We start from the raw sequence: 21094 nt of genomic DNA, 5'->3' as shown, positions 1-21094 counted from the left end.
TTGGGAATAGTTTTACTCGTAGGGGTATAGTTAGGTTCGGTTTAGGGTTAGTGTCAGGTTTAGATCTAGGGTTAGTGTTAGGGTCAGAATAAGGGTCAGAGTTTGGGTTAGGGCTAGAATTTGTATGAGGCCTAAGGTTAGGACTAGTAATAGAGTTAGGGTTTGGGATAGGCTAAGGATTAGTGTTGGGACTAGGGTAGCATTAGGGTGCGTGTTTGGATTTGGGTAAGGTGTAGGATTAGAGGTAGGGTTCGGATTAGGGATAGGGTTAGGGGTAGGGTTTGGGTTAGGGTTATTCTTAGATTTAAACCTAGGGTTAGGGCTCGTATCAGTGCTAGGATATGTGTTAGCATTAGGGCTATGGCAAATGAAAGAACTTGGTTTCTGATTAGGGCTAGTTCTTGATTTAGCATTAAGGAATGTTTAGAGCTATGTTAGTGTTAAGGTCCGAGTCAGAGTCAGGGTCATTTCTAGAGTTAGTGTTAGGACTCAAATTAGGGCTAGGTTTAGGGCTAGGTGTAGGGTTGTTAAAAGTTAGAGTTATAGTTCGGTTTTGTTTTAGAGCTAGGGTAGGTTTAGGGCTAGTTTACAAATTAGCATTGGTGTTAGGATTAGTGCTAGGGTTAGTGTTAGGTTTATTCCTAGGTTTAGGGTTTTAGGGCTAGGGTTAAGGATAGCGTTAGGGTTAGGGTAAGGTATGATGTTATGGCTATGTTTTGTGCTAGGACAAGTGATAAAATTAGTGTTAGAGCTAGGGATAAGATCAGGGTTAGGATGAAAGCTAGGCTTAGAACTAGGATTAGGGCTAGGGATAGGGCTAATGTCAGATCTAGGCTTAAGGTTAGGCTAGGGTTAGGGATAGGACTATGGCTCAGTGTTTTTTTCTAGAACTAGGCCTAAGGTTAGGGCTCATTTTATGATTAGCGATAGTGTCAGGGCTAGTGGTAGAGTGAAGATTAGGCTTAGATTTATTGTTATGGTTAGATCTAGGTTTAGGGCTGTGGTTAGAGTTAGGGCTATGTTTAGGCCTAGTGTTGGGTTATGGTAACAGATAGGGTTAGAACTAGAAATAGGGCTAGGGTGAGAGTTTGAGGTAGTCTTTGTGCTAAGGTTAGGGGTAGATTTAGGGATAGGGCTAAATTAGGGCTAGGATAAGTGCTAGTGTTAGTGTTAGGGTTAGGTCTAGGGTTAGGGTTAGTGTTAGTGTTAGGGTTATGATTAGGTTTAGGGGAAAGGATGGGGTTATAGCTAGGTTTAGGGCTAAAATGATGGTTAGAATTAGAGTTAGGATTAAGGTTAGGGTTTGGGTTAGGAGTAAGACTAGGTATAGGGCTAGGCTGTGGGTTTGTGTTAGGGCTACTGCTAGGGTTAGGGCTAGGGCTAATGTCAGGTCTAGGTTTAAGGATAGTATTAGTTTTAGTGTTAGGTTATGGCTATGTCTAGTGTAAGGTTTTGGTATAGGGTAAGGGTCAAGTTTAGAGCTAGGTGTATTTTTAGGGTCAGAGTCCGGGTAGAGTTTGGTTTAGGTTAAGATATAGGATTAATGCTTGAATTAATGGTGGGTTAGGGTTAGGGTTATGGTAATGGATAGTGTTAGGTTTAGAGTAATGGATAGGGTTAATGTTAACGATAGGGTTATCGTAAGGCCTAGGGTTAGCATTTCAGTTAGGCTTTTCTTTAGGTTAATGGATAGGGTTAGCACTAAGGTTAGGGCTAGGGTTAAAGTTAGGATTAGGGTTAGGGATAGAGATAGGCCTAGCATTAATGTTTCGGTTAGGTTTAGGGTAAGTGTAGGCACTTGAGCTAGGGTTAGGGCTAGGGTGAGGGTTAGGTTTTGAGTCAGGCTAGGTTTACGTATAGGTTTAGGGTTATGTTTAGGCTAGGGATTAGAGTTTGAGCTAGGGTCAGGGCTGGGTTGAGGGTTAGCATTAAGGTTAGGTCTAAGGTTATGTTTAGGGTTATGATTAGGTCTAGGTTTAGAGCTTAGATAAGGGCTATTTTTTGTGTGATGTTTAGGGCTAACGTTAGGGCTTTGGGTAATGTAATAACGGGGGATATGGTTGTGGCTAGTTTTAGGGTCCGAGTTATGGATAAGACTAGTGTTAGGGTTAGGTTTTGGTTTAGGATAAGGTTTAGAGCTAGGGTTTCTATTAGATTAAGGGTCATTGTTGAGTTAGGGTTAGTTTTAGGGTTAGGGCCACAATTAGTATCTATTGATAGCTTTAGTCTTTACGTTAGGTTAAGGGTTATTGTTAGGGCTAGTGCTAGGTTTTTGTTTAGGTCTAGGGCTAGATTTATGACTCTATTTAGGATTAGGTTTGGTCTGTTGCTAGTGTTACTGTTAGGTTTAGGTATAGGTTTACCAGTAGAGGTAGTGTCAGGGTTCAGTTTAGGGTTAGGGTCAGGTTTAGATCTAAGGCTAGTGTTAGGGTCGGAAAAGGGTCAGGGTTAAGGTTAAGGTTAGAGCTAGAATGAGGGCTAGGTTTAGGACTAGGAATAAAGTTAGGGTTTGGGGTAGGCTGAGAATCATGTTTAGGACTAGGGTAGCATTAGGGTGAGGGTTTTGCTTAGGGTAAGGGATAGGGTTAGAGGTAGGGTTAGGGTTAAGGTTAGGGTTAGGATTAGTGTTAGGTTTAGGGTTAAACCTAGGATTAGAGCTCAGAATAAGGCTAGGATTTGTGTCAGCATTAGGGTTACAGCTAATGAAAGAATAGGATTCCAATTAGGGCTAGTTCTAGGTTTAGCATTAGTCAGTGTTTAGAGCTAGGGTCACTGATAGGGTTTGAGTCAGGGTCAGGGTTATTTATAGGGTTAGGTTTAGGACTCAAATTAGGGCTATGTTTAGGACTATGTGTAGTGTTAGGGTTTGGTTTAGTTTAAGAGTTAGGGTTAGGGTTCTGGCTTGGTTTGGTTTTAGGGCTTGGATAGTGTTAGTTCTAGTTTTCCAATTATCATTAGTATTAGGGCTAGTGTAAGATTGAGCTTTAGGGTTAGAACCAGGTTTATCATTAAGATTGGGGCTAGAGATAGGGATAGGGTTTGGATTATGGTAAGGTATAGTTTTAGAACTAGGGATAGCACTAGGGCGAGAGTAAGAGTTAGTCTTAGGGTTAGGGATAGTGTTAGGTTTAGGGTTAGGGCTAAATTAGAGCTAGATTAGAGCTATGGTTAGTGGTAGTTTTAGGCCTAGGTTTAGGGCTAGGGTTAGGTTTAGTGTTAGGGTTAGGGTGAGGTATGATGTTACAGCTACATTTAGGGCTAGGGCAAGGCATAAAATTACAGTTAGGGCTCATGTTAATGTTAAGGTTAGGATTAAGGTTAGGCTTAGGGATAGGATTAGGACTTAGAGTTTGTTAGGGTTAGGACTAGGATTAGGGATAGGGCTAATGTCAGGTCTAGTGTTATGTTTAGGGATAGTTTTAGGGTAAGGATTATGGCCAAGTCTATTGTAAGTGATAGGTTGAGGTTTAGGGTCTGGTTTACAGCTAGGGGTATTATTAGGATCAGAGTCAGGGTTAGGGTATGGGTTAGGTTAAGGTTTAGGCTAAGGGCTCAAGTTAGCATTAGGGTTAGTGTTAGGGTTTGAATAATGGATATGGTTAGGTTTAGGGTTAAGATTAGACTTAGAGTAATGGACAGGTTTAGGTTTAGGGATAGGGTTAGGTAGAGGACTAGGGATAGAATTCGGTTAGGGTTATGGTTAGGGTAATATATTGGATTAGAGCTACAGTTAAGGTTAGGATTATGGTTAGGTTAAGGCTATGGTTATGGTTAGGCCTAGGGTTAGAATTCGGTTAGGGTTATGGTTAGGGTAATGGATAAGATTAGAGCTAGAGATAGGGCTAGGATTATGGTTAGGATTAGGGCAATGGTTTGGGTTAGATTTCAGGTTAGGACAAGGTTTAGGTTTATGGTTAGGTTTAGGTTAAGTGTTAGGGCTAGAGTTAGGGTTAGTGCTAGGATTAAATCTAGGGTTAGGGCTCTGATTAGGGCTAGGTTTTGGGTTAGGTTAGGGCTATGTAGGACTACTGCTAATGGTAGAATTAGGGTTATGATTAGGGCTAGTGTTAAGTTTAGCATTATGCCTAAATCTAGTGTTTACATTAGGTTTTGGTTCAGGGTGATGATTAGAGATAGATTTAGTGTTACCATCAGAGTCAGGATCAGTGTTACTGATCAGAGTTAGGGATAGACTCAGTTAGGGCTAGGGTTAAGGCTAGGTATAGGGTTAGAGTTTGTGTATGGCTTTGGGTAAGAATTTGGGATAGGGCTAATGTCATGTCTAGGATTATGGTTTGGTTGGGGTTAGGGTTAGGGTTTTGACTCAGTTTTGTTTTACAGCTATGTCTAGGATTAGGGCTACTTTTAGGATTAGCAATAGTGTTAGGGCTAGTGGTATGGTGAGGTTTAGCCTTAGATTTATTGTTATGGTTAGATCTAGGTTTAGGGCTAAGGTTAGGGCGAGTGTTAGGGTTATGGTAATAGATAGAGTTAGATCTAGAAATACGGTTCGGGCGAGAGTTAGAATTAGTCTTAGGGCTAGGGTTAGGGTTCGGTTTAGGGTTAGGGCTTAATTAGGTCTAGATTAAGGGCTAGGGTGAATGTTAGTGTTAGGGCTAGGATTAGGGCTAGGGTTAGGGTTAGTGTTAGATTTAGGGTTACAGTTAGGGATAGGGGAAGGGATGGGGTTATCGCTAGGTTTAGGGCTAGGGCAATGGTTAGAATTAGGGTTAGGGCTAGGGTTAGGATTAAGGCTAGGTTTAGGGATGAGGATTTGTGTTAGGGCTAGGTCTAGGATTAGGATGAGGATTTGTGTTAGGGCTAGGTCTAGGATTAGGACTAGGGCTAGTGTCAGGTCTGGATTTATGGTTAGTGTTAGTTTTAGAATTAAGTTATGGCTAGGTCTAGTGTAAGGGTTAGGTTTAGGTAAGGGTCAGGTTTAAAGCTAGGTGTATTATTAGGGTCAGAGTCCGGGTAGAGTTTGGTTTAGGTTAAGGATTATGGTTAAGAATTGAATTAGTGTTAGGGTTAGGTTTAGGTTAATGGATAGGGTTAGGTTTAGGGTTAAGGATAGATTTAGAGTAATGAATAGGGTTAATGTTAGCGATAGGTTTAGCATTAGGCCTAGGATTAGCATTTCAGTTAGCCTTATATTTAGGTTTATGGATAGGGTTAGAAATTAAATAAGGGTTAGGGATAAGGTTAAGTTTAGGGTTAGGGTTAAGCCTAGGGTTTGTATCAGGGATAGTTTTAGGGTTATGTTTAGGGTAAGGGTTAGAGCTTGATCTACAATTAGGGCCAGAGCAAGGGTAGGGTTAGGTTTAGGTCTAGGTTTATGGTTAGGGTTACAATAAAGGCTACTGTTAGGGCTAGGATAAGGCCTAGGTTTTGTGTGAGGGTTAGGGCTAGCATTAGGGCTATGGAAAATGTAAGAGCTAGAGAAATGGTTATGGAAAGTTTTAGGGTTATGGAGAAGTCCAGTGTTAGGGTTAATGAATGACTCAACCTAGAAGAATGAAATTTGGTGGGCCAAGTGCAACTGGAGTAATGATCCTTATGTCAAGTATCATCAAGATTGGGTGAAAAAATATTTGCTGGGATTTCAGGAAACTCGGAGTTCTGTGTAAGCTTGGCAAAAGCTTTCAAATGAAATTGCTTATTCCCAGCCCTTCCTTCTGGCTACTTCAAGAGATATCAAAGCTTAGAGAGCAAACTGAGACCTAATTCAGTTTTTCCAGTTTCAAGTAGCTAGCACAAATCGTGTTTGCTTTAGAGTTCCAAATGCCTCTATCACTATAGTAGAAAACGAAGTGAAACCTAAAACTTTAAAGTGTTCCTGCAAACGAACGCTTCAACCTAGAAAAATGAAATATTGGGGACCAAGTGCGACCGTAGTACTGATCATTACCGGCAAGTGACCTCAAGATTGGGTGAAAAAATATTTGCTGGTGTTTCAGGAAACTCAGAGTTCGGTGAAAGCTTGGAAAACGCTTTCAAATGAAAGTGTTTTTCCACAGTTTCTGGTAAGGGCTAATTCAAGAGGGAACAAACCACCCAGATAGCACTGAAATCTGATTTAGTGTGTCAAGTCTCAAGCAGCTAGCACAAAGCATGCTTGATTTAGCGTTCCAACTGCGTCTATCACTATATGATAAAACAAAGTGAAACCTAAAATTCAAATTGTTCCTGCAAATGAACGCTTCAGCCTAGAAGAACGAAATTTGGAGAGCCAAGTTCGACTGGAGTACTGATCATTACCACCAAGTATCATCAAGTTTGGGTGAAAAAAGTATTTGTTGGGATTTCAGGAATCTCAGAGTTATGTGGAAGCTTGGCAAATGCTTTCAAATGAAAGTGTTTTTCCACACTCTCTGCTTAGGGCTACTTAAAGTGGGAACAATCCATAGAGAGCTCTGAGAAATGATGAAATGTGTCAAGGTTCAAGCAGCTACCACAGATCGTGTTTGATTAACAGTTCTAAGTGCCTCTATTAGTATAGGGGAAAACAAAGTGAAACCTAAAATTTCAAAGAGTTCCTGCAAATGAACGCTTCAACCTAGAAAAACGAAATTTGGTTCCCAAGTGCAACTGGAGTACTGATCATTACCGCCAAGTGTCCTCAAGATTGGGTAAAAATAAATTTGCTGGGATTTCAGGAAACTCAGAGTTCTGTGCAAGCTTGGCAAACAGTTTCAAGTGAAAGCATTTTTCCCCAGTCTCCGCTTAGGGCTACTTTAAGAGGGAACAATCCATAGAGAGAGCTCTGAGAACTGATGAAGTGTGTCAAGGTTCAAGCAGCTATCACAGATCATGTTTGATTTAGAGTTCCAACTGCCTCTATGACTATAGGAAAAATGAAGTGAAACCTAAAATTTCAAAGTGTTCCTGCAAACGAAAACTTCAACCAATAAGAATGAAATTTGTGGGGCCAAGTGCGACTGGAGTCCTGGAGTCCTATGCCAAATCCTAATTCTAATCCTGACCCTTATTCTGACCCTAACACTAATCCTAGGTCTAAACCTGACCCTAACCCTAGACAAAACCCTAACACTAGCCCTAGACCTAAACAGAAACCTAGTTGAAGCCCTTGCAATAATCCTTAATCTAAAACAAACACTAACCATACCTCTAGACCTAAACCTAGTCCTAATTCTAGCTGTAACCCTAACTCTAAATTTAACCTGAACACTGACCATGCCTTTAAAAGTAAACCTACCTCTAAACCTGACCCTAACTGACTATCTAAACCTAACACTAGACCTAGCCATAACCCTAACCCTAAAACTAGCCATAATCTTTACCCTAGCTCTTATATACCCACAGCCCTAACCCTAGGCCTAAACCTAACAAAAAACCTAGAGCTGATCCTAGACCTACACCTAGGCCTAATCCTAACCCTAACCCTAACCCTAACCTAACAATTGATTAGTCCTAACCCTAGCTCAAAGCCTAACCCTTACCCAAACATAAGCCTACACCTATCCCTAAATATACCCCTAACACTAGCCCTAATCTTAAACATAATCCTAACCCTAACCTAGCTCTAAACTTACCCATTACCCTAAACCTAAGCCTAAACCTATTGATAACCCTAGTCCTAACCATAACTCTAAACCTAACTGGAAAACTAAACCTAGACCTAACCCTAAACCTCACACTCGACATAGAGCTAACTCTAGCTCAAACCCTAAAACTTTCCATAAACGTAAACATAACCATAGCCCTAACACTAAATCTAAACCTCAATCTAACACTAACCATTACCCTAAACCTACATCTAGCCATATTCATTACTCTAACCCTAACCATACCCCTAATGATGACACTAGCCCTAATCCTACCTGTAACCCTAACTGTACTGTAATCTTATCCCTAGACCTAACCCTCGCCCTAGGCCTAACTGTAGCTCAAAACCTAAACCTTATGCTAAACATAAGACTAACACTAACCTTTAGTTCTAACCCTAACCCTAAACCTAATTCAAGACCTATTCCTAACCATAAACCTGGCCCTAAACTTAGCTGTAACCCTATCCATTATCCTAACCATTACCCCTACCCTAATGCTTACCCTAGGCCTAACACTAACCCTATCACAAAATCTATCCCTATCAATTACCCTAAACCTAACCTGAACCCTAAACAAAACCCTATCATTACCCTTACCCTGACACTAATGCTAATTGAAGCCCTAAGCCTAAAACCTAAACTCAGCCAAACTCTAACCCTGACTCTGACCCTAATAATTCCCCTAGCTCTAAACCTGAACCTTACCCTAACCTAACCCTTACGTTAGACCAAGCCACAAACATAACCCTCAAATTATCCTCAACTGTAACCCAGACCTAACATTAGTCCTATCCTTAATCCAAGCTCTAACCCTAAATTCTCCAGTCCTTATCCTAGCCCTAAACCTAGCCTTAATCCTAACCCTAACCCTAACCCTATCACTAAACCTAATACTAACACTAGCTCTAATCTTAGCCCTAATTTGGCACTATCACTAACCCTAACCATAGACCTAAGACTACTTCTAACTCTCACATTATCCTATCACTAGTTCCAAACCTATACTTACCATAACCCCAAACCTAGCCCTAAACCTAGTCCTAACCCTTGCCCTATACATAGCCCTAGAACTAACCTGAGATCAAAATCTGACTCTAAATCTAACCCTTACCCAAAGACTAAGCCTAACCCTAACACTAGCCCTAAGCCTAACACTAATCCTAAATGTAGCTCTAACCCTAGCCCTAGCCCTTAAACACAACCGAGCCATAGCTCTAACACTAACCCTTAAACTTAACCAACCCTAAGCATACACCTACCCCTAACCCTAGCCCTAATTCGAGTTTTAAGCCAAACCCTAAAACTAACCTTGACTCTGACTCTGACACTAACACTAACCCTAGCTCTAAACATCATCCTAACCCTAAACGTAACCCTTACTCTAAACCTAGCCTTAATCTCAACCCTAAAATTAGCCCTAATCATAACACAGGTACTTACATTAGTCATAACCCTAACACTAGCACTAACCTAACACAAAACCTAGCCCTAATCTGAGCCCTAAACTGAGCTTTAAACCTAACCCTAACCCTAACCCTAGCCCTAATCATAACCATGAGCCTAGCCCTAACACTAGCTCTAACTCTATCCATTATAATAACCATAACCCTAACCCTAATGATAACCCTAGACCTAAACTTAACCCTATCTCTAAACCTATCCCTATCCATGTCCCTAAACTTAACATGAATCCTAATATTAAGCATAACATTATCCTAACCTTAACCCTATAGCTAATTCTATCCCTAACTTTAAGCCTTAACCTATCCCAAACCCTAACCCAGGCCTTGACCTTAATAATATGCCTATCCCTAAACCTGACCCTAACCTAAACCTTACACTAGATGTAGCCATTATCCTAATCTCAAACTATCTTTAAACAATTTTAGACCTGAAATTAGCTATACTTCTAATCCTAGGCCTAACCGTAAAACAAACCCTAGCCATTATATTGCCCTAAACCTAACCTTAACCAATACCCTAACCCTAACCATAGCCCTAACCCTAATTCTAAGTAACACCCTACCTCTTAACCTAGGTGTAACACCATCCCTTACCCTAAACTTAATCCTACATCTAACTCTAACTCTATGCTTAAGCTGAACACTAACACTAACCCTAATAGTAGCCCTGTCACTAATCCTAACCCTAACTTTAGCCCGAAGACTAACTCTAAATTTCACACTAGCCCTATTGCTAGTTCTAACCCTACTCTTACCGTAATTATAACCCTAGCCCTAACCCTAGCCCTATCCTAAATCCTAGCCCTAACCCTAGATCTAACCCTAACTATAAATCTAAACTTAAACCTAAGCCTAAGCCTAACACTAACACTAACACTAATCCTAATGCTAATTGTCAAAATAGCCCTAACCCTAATCCTATCAGTAAAACAAAATCGAGCAATAGCCCTAACTCTAAACCTTAACTTAAAACAAACACTAACACTACACCTACACCTAACCCTAGACTTAATTAGAGTCCTAACAGTAACCTTAAAACTAACCAACTGACCCTGACTAATATCTTAAACTCACACTAGCTCTAAACACCTTCCTAACCTTAAACCAAAACCTAACAATAACCCTAACCTTTATTTGTGTCCTAACCCTAACCCTGAACCTGACTCATTTCCTAACTCTAACCCTAGCTCTAATTATCACCCTAACGTTAAACCTAACCTTAACAGTATACCTACCCTAACCCTAATCCTAAAACTAACCCTAATTGTAAACCTAGTTGTTATATTAGCGATTGCCCTAACCCTTGCCCTAACTCTAACACCAAAACTAGCTCTAATCTGAACCCTAAACCTAGATTTAAACTTAAACCTAGCCCTAGCCTTAACCCTAGCTCTAAACCCATCCTTTACCTAATTGAAACCCTAACATTAATGGTAACCATAGACCTATCCCTAATCCTTAGGCTAACCAAAATCCTAACCATATTAATAGTCCTGACCCTAGTCCTCATTCTAGGTCTAATCCTATCCCAAACCGTAAGGCTAATCCTGACCCTTATTCTGACTCTCACACAAACCCTAGGTCTAAACCTGACCATAACATTAGAGTAAACATTAACAATGGCCCTACAGATAAACTTATACCTAAACCAAACCCTACCCCTAGTCCTAAGACTAACTCTAATTCTCACAGTAGCCTTATCCTTAGTTCTAACCCTATACTTAACATAACCCTAAATCTAGCTCTAACCCTAGCCCTAACCCATGCCCTATCCTTAGTCCTAGCCCTAACCCTAGATCTAAACCTAACTCTAAATCTAACCCTAATCCTAAGACTAACCCTAACACTAATATTAGCCCTAACCCTAATGCTAATCATAAAAGAAGACCTAACCCAAACCCTAGCAGTAAAACTAAACCAAGAAGTAGCCCTAACACTAAACCTTAACATAAACCAAACCCTAACACTACACCTACACCTAACCATAGCCTTAAATCGAGTCCTAACCCTAACCTTAAAACTAACTCTGACCCTGACTCATATCCTAACACTCACCCTAGCTCTAAACACCCTCCTAAGCATAAGCGGAAACCTAACATTAACCCTATCCCTAATTGGAGTCCTAACCCTATAGCTCACCCTGACTCATATCCTAACACTTACCCTTGCTCTAAATATTACCCTAACGTTAAACCAAACACTAACACTAGACCTACCTCTAACTCTTACCGTAAAAGTGAACATAATTGTAACCCTAGTTCTTATTTTAGCCATTGACCTCACCCTACCTCGAGCCCTAACACAAAAACTAGCCCTAATGCGAGCTCTAAACCTAGCTTTAATCTAACCCTCACCCTAACTCTACCCCTAAACCTAGCTCTAACCCTAACCCTTACCCTTAGCGAAACCCTAACCCTAATGGTAACCCTAGACCTATCCCTAATCCTTAGGCTAACCATAGTCCTAATCTCATTAATAGACCTGTCCCTAGCCCTCATTCTAGCTCTAATCCCATCCCAAACCCTAAAACTAAACCTGACCCTTATTCTGACCCTAACACTATCCCTAGGTCTAAAACAAACCCTCACCCTAGACCAAATTCTAACACTGGCCCTACTGGGAATCTTATACCTAAACCTAACCCTAAAATTAGTTCTAGAAATAAACCTAATCCTAAATCTAGCTTTCACTCTACCCCTAGACCTAAACCAAAACCTAGTCCTAGCCCTAACAATAATCCTCACCCTAAATCAAACACTAAACCTGCCCCAGGACCTAATCTTAGTCCTAATTCTGGTTGTAACCCTATGTCTAACTCTAATCCCAACACTGACCCTGCCTTTAAGAGTAAACCTACCTCTAAACCTGACCCTAACCAAAAAATCTAAACCTAACACTAGACCTAGGCATAACCCTAACCCTAAAACTAGCCCTAATCATAATCCTAGCTCTTACATTACCCACAGCCCTAACGCTATGCCTAAACCTAACACAAAACCTAGAGCTAATCCTAGGCCTTAACCTAGCCCTAAGTGTAACCCTATCCCTAACCAAAATTTAACCCTCACCTTAGTCCGAACCCTAGCTCAAAGCCTAACCCATACCATAAACATAAATCTAGAACTATCTAGAACTATCCCTAACTCTAAGCCTAACCCTAGCCATAACCCTAGTTCTAAACCTACCCATTACCCTAACCCTAACCCTAACTCTAAAACTACTGTAATCCTATCCCTGGACCTAATCCTGAACCTAACCCTTGCACTAGCCCTAACCACAGCTCAGAACCTAAACCATACGCTAAACATAATCCTAACCATAACCCTAGTTTTAACCCTCACCTTAATGCTAACTCAAGACCTAATCCTAACCATAAGACCATCTCTAGTCTTAGCTCTAACTGTATCCATTACTCTAACAATAACCCTTACCCTAATGCTAACCCTAGGCCTAAACCTAACTCAAAACCTAATCCTAACCTTAACCCTAGCCCTATATTAAATCTAACTGTATCCATTAATCTAAACTTAAACCTTACCCTCATACTAACCCTAGGGCTACCCCTAACCCTATCACTAACCCTAACCCTATCAATTACCCTAAACCTAACCTGAAACCTAAATCTAACCCTATCATTACTGTAACTCTAACCTTTAAGCTAATTCGAGCCCTAACTCTAAACTCAAACCTAAACCAAACCCTAACACTGACCCTGGTCCTAATAACTCCCCTAGCTAAATCAGACCCTAATCTAAACCTTACCCTTACACTAGACCTAGCCAATAACCTAACCCTAAAACTATCCATAACCATAACCCTAGACCTGACATTAGCCCCAGACAAAATCTTAGCCCTAGTCCTAACACAAACCCTAGCCCTTATCCTAGCCGTAAACAAAGCCTTAGTCATAACCCTAACCCTAACACTAGGCCTAACTTAACACTAACCCTAGCCATAATCTTAGAACTAACTTAGCCCTATCCTTAACCCTAACCCTAACCCTAGCCCTAAGACTAAGTCTAACTCTCACCCTATCCATGAAACTAGTCCTAACCCTATCCCTTACTGGAACCCTAAACCTAGGCCTAAACCTAGCCCTTTCCTTAGCCTTAGCCCTAACCCTAGATCTAACCCTAACTCTAAATCTAACCCTAATGCTAAGCCTAAACCTAAACCTAACACTAGCCTTTCCCTAACCCTAACACTACTCCTAAAACTAGCCCTTACTCTAGCCCTAGCCCTATTACAAAACAGAGCCATAGCCCAAACCCTAAAGCTTAACCTAAACCAAACCCTAACCCTACACCTAGCCATAACCCTAGGCCTAATTCGAGTTTTAAGCCTAGCCATAATATGAATTCTGACCTTAAACCTAACCCTAGCTTTAAACATCACCCTAACCCTAAACATAAACATAACACTAGACCTACCCTAACCCTAACCCTAAAACTAGCCCTAATTGTAACCCTAGTATTTACATTAGCCATAACCCTAACCCTAGCTCTAACTTAACTCAAAACCTAGCCCTAAATGAAGCCCTAAACCGAGCTTTAACACTAAACCTAATCTTAACCCTAGTTCTAGCACTAATAATAACCATAACCCTAGTCCTAACCCTAGATCTAACCCTATCCATTACCCTAACCATAACCCTAACTCTAATGCTAACCCTAGGCCTAAACTTAACCTTATCCCTAATCCAACCCTCTCCATGATCCTGAATCTAACCTGAAACCTAAACCTAACCCTATCATTACCCTAATCCTAAACTTATGCTAATTCGAGCTCTCAATTTAAAACTTAACCTATCCCAAACACTAATCACAACCCTGACCCTAATAATACTCTTAGCTCTAAACCTGAACCTAACCGTAAACCTAACCCTTACACTAGACATAGGCATAAACATAACCCATAACTATCTTTAACTGTAATGTTGAACGTGAAATTAGCCCTAAACCTCAACCTAGCCTTAAACCTAGTGTTAATGCTAACCCAAACCCCAGCTTGAGTTTAACCATAATGCTAACCCTCGTCCTAGACCTAAACCTAGCTAAAACTCCATCCCTTACCCTAAACCTAAGAATAACCCTAAACCTAACCATAACCTTAAACCTAAGCCTAACCCTAAACCTAAACCTAATGCTAGCCCTAACCCTAGGCCTAACACTAACACTAAGCCTAATGCTAATCCTAGCCCTAATTTAGTCCTATTGTAACCCTAACCCTAGCCCTAAGACTAAATATAACTCTTTCCCTAGCCCTATCCCTAGTTCTATCCTTAGCCCTAGACCTAACCCAGATCTAAACCTAACTCTAAATCTAAACCTAACTCTCAATTTAACCATAACTGTAATCCTAAACCAAACCCTAACACTAGCGCTAACATTAATGCTAATACTAAAACTTGTCCTACCCCTAGCCCTAGCCATAAAAGAAAACCAAGCCATATCCCTGACCCTAACTCATAACCTAAACCAAACCTTAACCCTAATCCTAACTCTAAAACTAACCCTGACCCTGACACTGACGCTAACATTAATCCTAGCTCTAATATCACCCTAACCTTAAATTAACCCTATCTAGAGACCTAGCCTTAACCCTAACCCTAAAACTAGCCCTAATAGTAACCCTAGTTCATGCATTAGTCATTTTCATAACACTAGCCCTAACCCTAACACAAATCCTATCCTTAATCTGAGCCCTGACCCTAGCTTTAACCCTAAACTTAACCCTAACACTAGCCCTAAACCTAACCCTAAACCTAGCCCTACCCTAGCTCTAACCATTTTCCCTTACCCTAAGTCAAACCCTAACCCAAATGCTAACCCTAGTCCTAACCCTAATCTTTAGCCTAACTTATACTCTAACCATTTTACTAGTCCCAACCCTAGCCCTCATTCTAGTTCTAACTCTAACCCTGACTCTTATTCTGACCCTAACCATAACCCTACGTCTAAATCTGACCCTAACCCTAAACCAAACCCTAACACTAGCCCTACTGGTAACCTTATATCTATACCTATCCCTAATATTAGACCTAGACAAAAAGCTAATCCTAAATATAGCTATAATTCTAGCCCTAGACTAAAAAAAAAAAAAAAAAAAAAAAAAAAAAAAAAACTAGCTCTAGCCCTAACAATGACCCTTAATTTAAACCAAACACTTATCCTACCCCTAGACCAAACACTAGTCCTAATTATAGCTCTAATTCTAACCCTAACCCTATCCTGAACACTGACACTGACCATAACATTAAATCAAGCTCTAAACTTGAACTTAACTCAAAACCTAGTCCTAACAATAGACCTAGCCATAACCCTAACCCTAAAACTAGCCGTAAGAATAACCCTAGCTCTTACATTACCCATAGTCCTAACACTGGCTCTCAACCTAACACAAAACCTAGCCCTAATCCTAGGCCTAAACGTAGCCCTAAGCATAACCATAACCCTATCCCTAGCCCTAACACTAACCCTTACCTTAGACCTAACCCTAGGTCAAAGCCAAACCCTTACCCTAAATATAAACCTAGCCTTAACCTAAACCATATCCCTAACTGTAGCTCTAATTCTAACCTTAATCCTAGCCCAAATTTTAGCTTTAACCCTATCAATGACCCTAACCCTAAGCCTAGCCCTAATTATAAAACTATCCCTAATACTAAACCTAACCCTCAACAAAAATGTAAACCTAGACCTAACCCTACACATAATCATCACCATAGCCATAACTCTACCTGAAACATTAAGTCTTACACGAAAGCTAATCCTAACACTAGCCTTAACCCATACCCTGACCCTAAGCCTAACCCTAAATCTACCATTATCCATTACCTAGCCATAGCCCTAACCCTAGCCCTAGATCTAACCCTAACTCTAAGTATAACCCTAAACCTAACCCTAAACCTCACCCTAACACTAGCCCTAAACCTAACACTAATCCAAAATCCAGTCCTAACATTAGCCCTAGCCATAAAACCAAAACTAGCCATAGCCATAACCCTAACCCTTACCTTAAACCAAACCCTAATCCTATGCCTAGACCTAATTTAAGCCCTAATTTGAGTCCAAACCCTAACCCTAAAACTAACCCTGACCCTGCCTCTGACCCTAACACTAAAATTAGCTCTAAACATCACCCTAACACTAGCATAGGCCTATATTCACAAGGAAATTATCCATATAAGTCAAGATAAAGTGAAACCTTAAAACACAAACTGTTCCTGACAGTGAACCCTGAAGAGAGAAGGTCCAAACCTGGGGAACATAGTAAGGGTAGGTAAAAGATGAATCCTGCCTGGTATCAAAGAAATTTGAACAAAACTAACTCTAACCCTAACACTATTTCTAACCCTTGCCCTAAACCTAACTCTAACCCTAAGCTGTTTAGAGAATTTTGATCATAGAAGTCCCAAATTTGGGGTGCCTAGTAGGAAAAAATAACAGATGAATCCTGCCCAGTATCAAAAATTATCTGACAAAATAATTGGGGGGTTGTTTCAGTACATGACTCTTTCCCCTGTGTTTTCCTAAAGTTCTCTTGGATAATGTTCTTTTGCATCCTGTAGCTTTGGAAAACCTTCACTAGGAAGAAACCAGAGAGTGCCCACAGAAAACTGATTGAGTGTGTGAAATTTCAAGCAGCTAGCACCAACCCTGTTTGATTACCAGCTCCGTTTTCATTTACCGATATAGGACAACTTGAAGTGAAACTTTAAAATACAAACTGTTCCTGACAGTGAACAATTGAAATTAGAAGGCCTGAAACTGGGGAACATAATAAGGCTAGGTAAAATAGAAATTGTGCACAGTATCAAAGAAATTTGAACAAAAATAACTCTAACTCTAACACTGGTTCTAACTCTAGTCCTAACTCAGACTAACCCTAAAGCTATTCTGTTTATAGAGCTTTGATCATACAAGTTCCAAACTTGGGGAACCCAATGCAGCAAGCTAGCAGATGAATCCTGTACAGTATCAAACAAATCTGACCAAATAATTGAGGGAGATACTTCAGGACATTCATATTTCCCTGATTTCTCCTAAAGTGCTCTTGAATAAAGTTGATTTTGTATGCTTGTGCTAAGGGCTACATTCACAGGGAAGAAACCACAGAGTGCCCACAGAGAACAGATTCAGTGTGTGAAGTTTCAAGCAGCTAGCACCAACCCTGTTTGATTTCCAGTGCCATTTCCATTTACGTGTATAGGTTCAAATGAAGAGAAACCTTAAAATGTAAACTGTTTCTAACAGTGAAGCTTGAACCAAGAAGGCCCCAAACTGGTAAACATAGTAAGGCTAGATAAAAGTTGAATCCTACCCAGTATCAATGATATTTGACCAAAACTAATTCTAACCCTGACTCTCACTCTAACACTTGCCCAAACCCTAATCCTAATACTAACCCTAACCTGTTTAGAGAACTTTTCATCATAGAATTTCCAAACGTGTGGAGATTAGTGGGGAAAGCTAATAAATGAATCCTGTGCAGTATCAAAGAAATCTGACCAAATGATTCAAGGAGGTAGTTCAGTATATGCATATTTTCCTGTTGTCTCCTAAAGTGCAGTTGGATAAAGTTGTTTTTGCATGCTTCAGCTTTGGGATAATTTTACAAGGAAGAAATCAGAGAGTAACTATAGTGAATAGATGGAGTATGTGAAGTTTAAAACAGCTAGCACCAATGCTGTTTGATTTCGAGCTCCATTTCCATTTACCCATAGAGGTCAAACTGAAGTGAACCCTTTTACTATACACTTTTCCTGACAGTGAACAATTGAGTTGAGAAGGTCCAAACATAGTGTAGATAAGAAGGGTAAGGAAAAGATGAATACTGCCCACTATCAAATAAATTTGAACAAATCTAACCGTATCTCTAACGCTAGATCTGACTCTATACCTAACCCTAACTCTAAGCTCTTTAGAGAACCTAGGATCATAGAAATTCCAAAATTGGGGTTGGTAGTGGGGAAAGCTAGCAGATGAATCCTGCACAGTATCAAAGAAATATGACCAAATAATTGGGGGAGGTATTTCAGTATATTCATATTTCCCGATTTTCTCCCAAAGTGCTCTCAGATAATCTTGCTTTGCATGCTTCAGCTTAGGGCTACATTTATAAGAACAAACCAGAGAGTGCCCACAGAGAACTGATTGAGTGTGTGAAGTTTGAGGCAGCTAGCACCAGCCCTGTTTGATTTCTAGCTCCAATTCCATTTACCCATATAGGTCAAAATGAAGTGAAACCTTAAAATAGAAACCATTGAACTGAACATGGTAAGGGTAGTTAAAGATGAATTCTGCCAAATATCAAAGAAATTTGAACAAAACTAACTCTAATCCTAACACTAGCTCTAACCATAGCCCTAATCCTAAACCTAACCCTAACCCTAACCTGTATAGAGAACATTTGATCATAGTATTCCCAAACTTGGGGGAGCCTAGTAGGGCAAGCTAATAGATAAATCCTGCCCAATATAAAAAATCTTACCAAATAATTGGGGGCGGTTATTCAATACATGTATTTTCCCCTAAAGTGCTCTTGGATAATGTCTTTTGCATGTCTCAGCTTTGGAAAACTTTCACTAGGAAGAAACCAGAGAGTGCCAACAGAGAACAGATTGTGTGAAACTTCAAGCAGCTAGCACTAGCCCTGTTTGATTTCCAGCTCCATTTCCATTCTCACCTATAGGCCATAATGAAGTGAAAACTAAAAATTCCAATTGTACCTGAAAGTGAACCATTGAACCTTGGAGCCCCAAACTTGGTTACCTACTAAGGCTAAGTCAAGGATGAATCCGTACAGTGTCAAAGTAATCCGACCAAAAAAATTTGAAGCTCTTTCAGTACAAGGGAAATTTGCTTGCTCCTAAAGTGCTCAGAGAAAAATCTGTTTCTTTCTAATTCAGCTGAGGGCTACTTCCACAAGAAACTAGCTTTAGGGTTCGTGTTAGGTTTGGGGTTAGGGTTAGTTTTAGGTTTAGGGTTTGGCTTAGGGTTAGTGTTAGTGTTAGGGTTAGGGATAGATCAAGGGTTAAAATTAGTGTTTGACTTAGGGTAATAGTTATGTTTAGGGTTAGTGTTAGTGTTAGGGTTAGAGTTAGGGTGTTGGTTAGGTTTAGGTTTAGGGTTAGGGTTATTTTTAGGGTTAGGGTTAGGGTTAGGGTTAGTGTTAGGGTTAGGTTTCTGTTAGGGTTAGACTTAGTTTTAGGTTTGGGTTTAGGATTTGGGTGAGGGTTAGGCTTAGTGTTATGGTTAGGCTTAGGGTTCGTGTTAGGTTTAAGTTTAGGGTTAGTGTTAGGGTTAGGATTAGGGTTAGGTTTAGGTAACCATTAGAGTTAGGGTTAGTTTAGATTGAGGGTTATGGTTTGGATTAGGGTTTGTGTTAGGGTTAGAATTAGGGTTAGTGTTACAGTTAGGATTAGGGAAGTGTTAGGGTTAGGGTTACATTTTGTGTTAGGGTTATGTTTAAGGTTATGGATAGGGTTACTGTTATGGTTAGTGTTAGGGTTTAGATTAGTGTTATGTTTAGGTTTAGGTTATGATTAGTGTTAGGGTTAATATTAGGGTTAGGTTACATTTAGGGTTAGGGTTAGAGTTAGTGTTAGGGTTAGGGTTAGTGTTAAGGTTAGGGTTTGGGATAGGTTTAGGGTTAGTGTTAGGGTTGGGGTTAGGGTTAGTGTTAGTGTTTGTTTTAGGGTTAGGTTTAGGGTTAAGTAAGCGTGAGGTTAAGGGTTAGATTAGGGTCTGGGTTATGGATTGGGATAGGGTTTGTTTTAGGGTTAGAATTAGACTTAGTGTTAGTGTTAGGGATAGGGTTAGGGTGAGTTTTAGAGTTAAAGTTATGGTTAAGCTCAGGGTTAGTTTTAGGGTTAGGGTTAGGTTTGGGCTTAGTGGAATGGTTAGGGTTACTGTTTGTGTTAGGTTAGGGTTAGTGTCAGGGTTATTGTTAGGTTTAAGATTTGAGTTAGGTTTAGATAACGATGAGCATTAAGGTTAGGTTTATGGTGAGTGTGAGGTTTAAATTTAGGATTAGGGTTAGGTTTAGGGTTAGGTAGAGTGTTAGGTTTAGATTAGTTTTAGGTTTAGTGCTAGGTTTGGGTTTAGGTTTATGGTTAGTGTTAGGGTTTAAGTTAGATTTATGGTTACGGTTAGTGTTAGGGTTAGTGTTAGGGTTACAATTAGTGTTAGGTTGGTGTTTGGATTAATTATATGGTTGGGGTTAGTGTTAGTTTTAGTGTTAGAGTTAAGGTTAGGGTTTGGGTTAGGGTTAGGTTTAGTGGTAGGGTTAGGGTTAGATTTCACGTTAGGGTTATGTTTAGGTTTAGGGTTAGTGTTAGTGATATGGTTAGTGTTATGGTTAGGGTTAGCAATAAACGATAGTAATAGGTTTAGGATAAGGATTAGTGTTGGAGTTAGGGTTAGGTTTAGTGTTAGTGTTCTGGTTAAGTTTGGAATAATGTTTAGGTTTAGAGGTAAGGTTAATTTAGGGTTAAGTTTATTGTTATTAATAGTTAGGGTTAGGGTTAGGTTTCTGGTTAGGGTTAGGGTTAGTTTTAAATTAGGGTTAGGTTAATAATAGTGTTTGGGTTAGGATTAGCGTCAGGGTTAGGGTTAGGTTTTGTGTTAGGTGTATGGATAGGGTTATGATTAGGGTGATGGTTATGGTTAGTGTTAGGGTTCAGCTTAGCTTTAGGGTTAGGGTTTAGGTTAGGTTTAGGTTTAGGGTTGGGGTTAGGGTTAGGTTAGATTTAGGGTTAGGGTTAGGGTTCATATTATTGTTAGGGTTAGGGTTAGTGTAAGTTTTAGGTTTAGGGTTAGGGTTAGTTTTAGTGTTAGTTTTAGTGTTAGTGATATGGTTACTTTTAATTTTAGGGTTAGGTTTAGGGTTAGGGTTAAGTTAAGTGTTAGCGTTAATGTTAGGGTTATGGTTAGAGTTAGTGTTAGGCAGGTTAGGGTTATGGTTAGTGTTAGGGTTAGTGATAAGTTTAGTGTTAGTGTTAGAGAGAGGGTTAGTGTTAGGGTTTGCATTAGGTTTAGGGATAGTGTTTTGGTTAGAGTT

The sequence above is a fragment of the Marmota flaviventris genome, chromosome 6 (assembly GCF_047511675.1).
Source record: "Marmota flaviventris isolate mMarFla1 chromosome 6, mMarFla1.hap1, whole genome shotgun sequence".
Classification (NCBI taxonomy): domain Eukaryota; kingdom Metazoa; phylum Chordata; class Mammalia; order Rodentia; family Sciuridae; genus Marmota; species Marmota flaviventris.
This window is presented reverse-complemented; position numbering follows the sequence as displayed.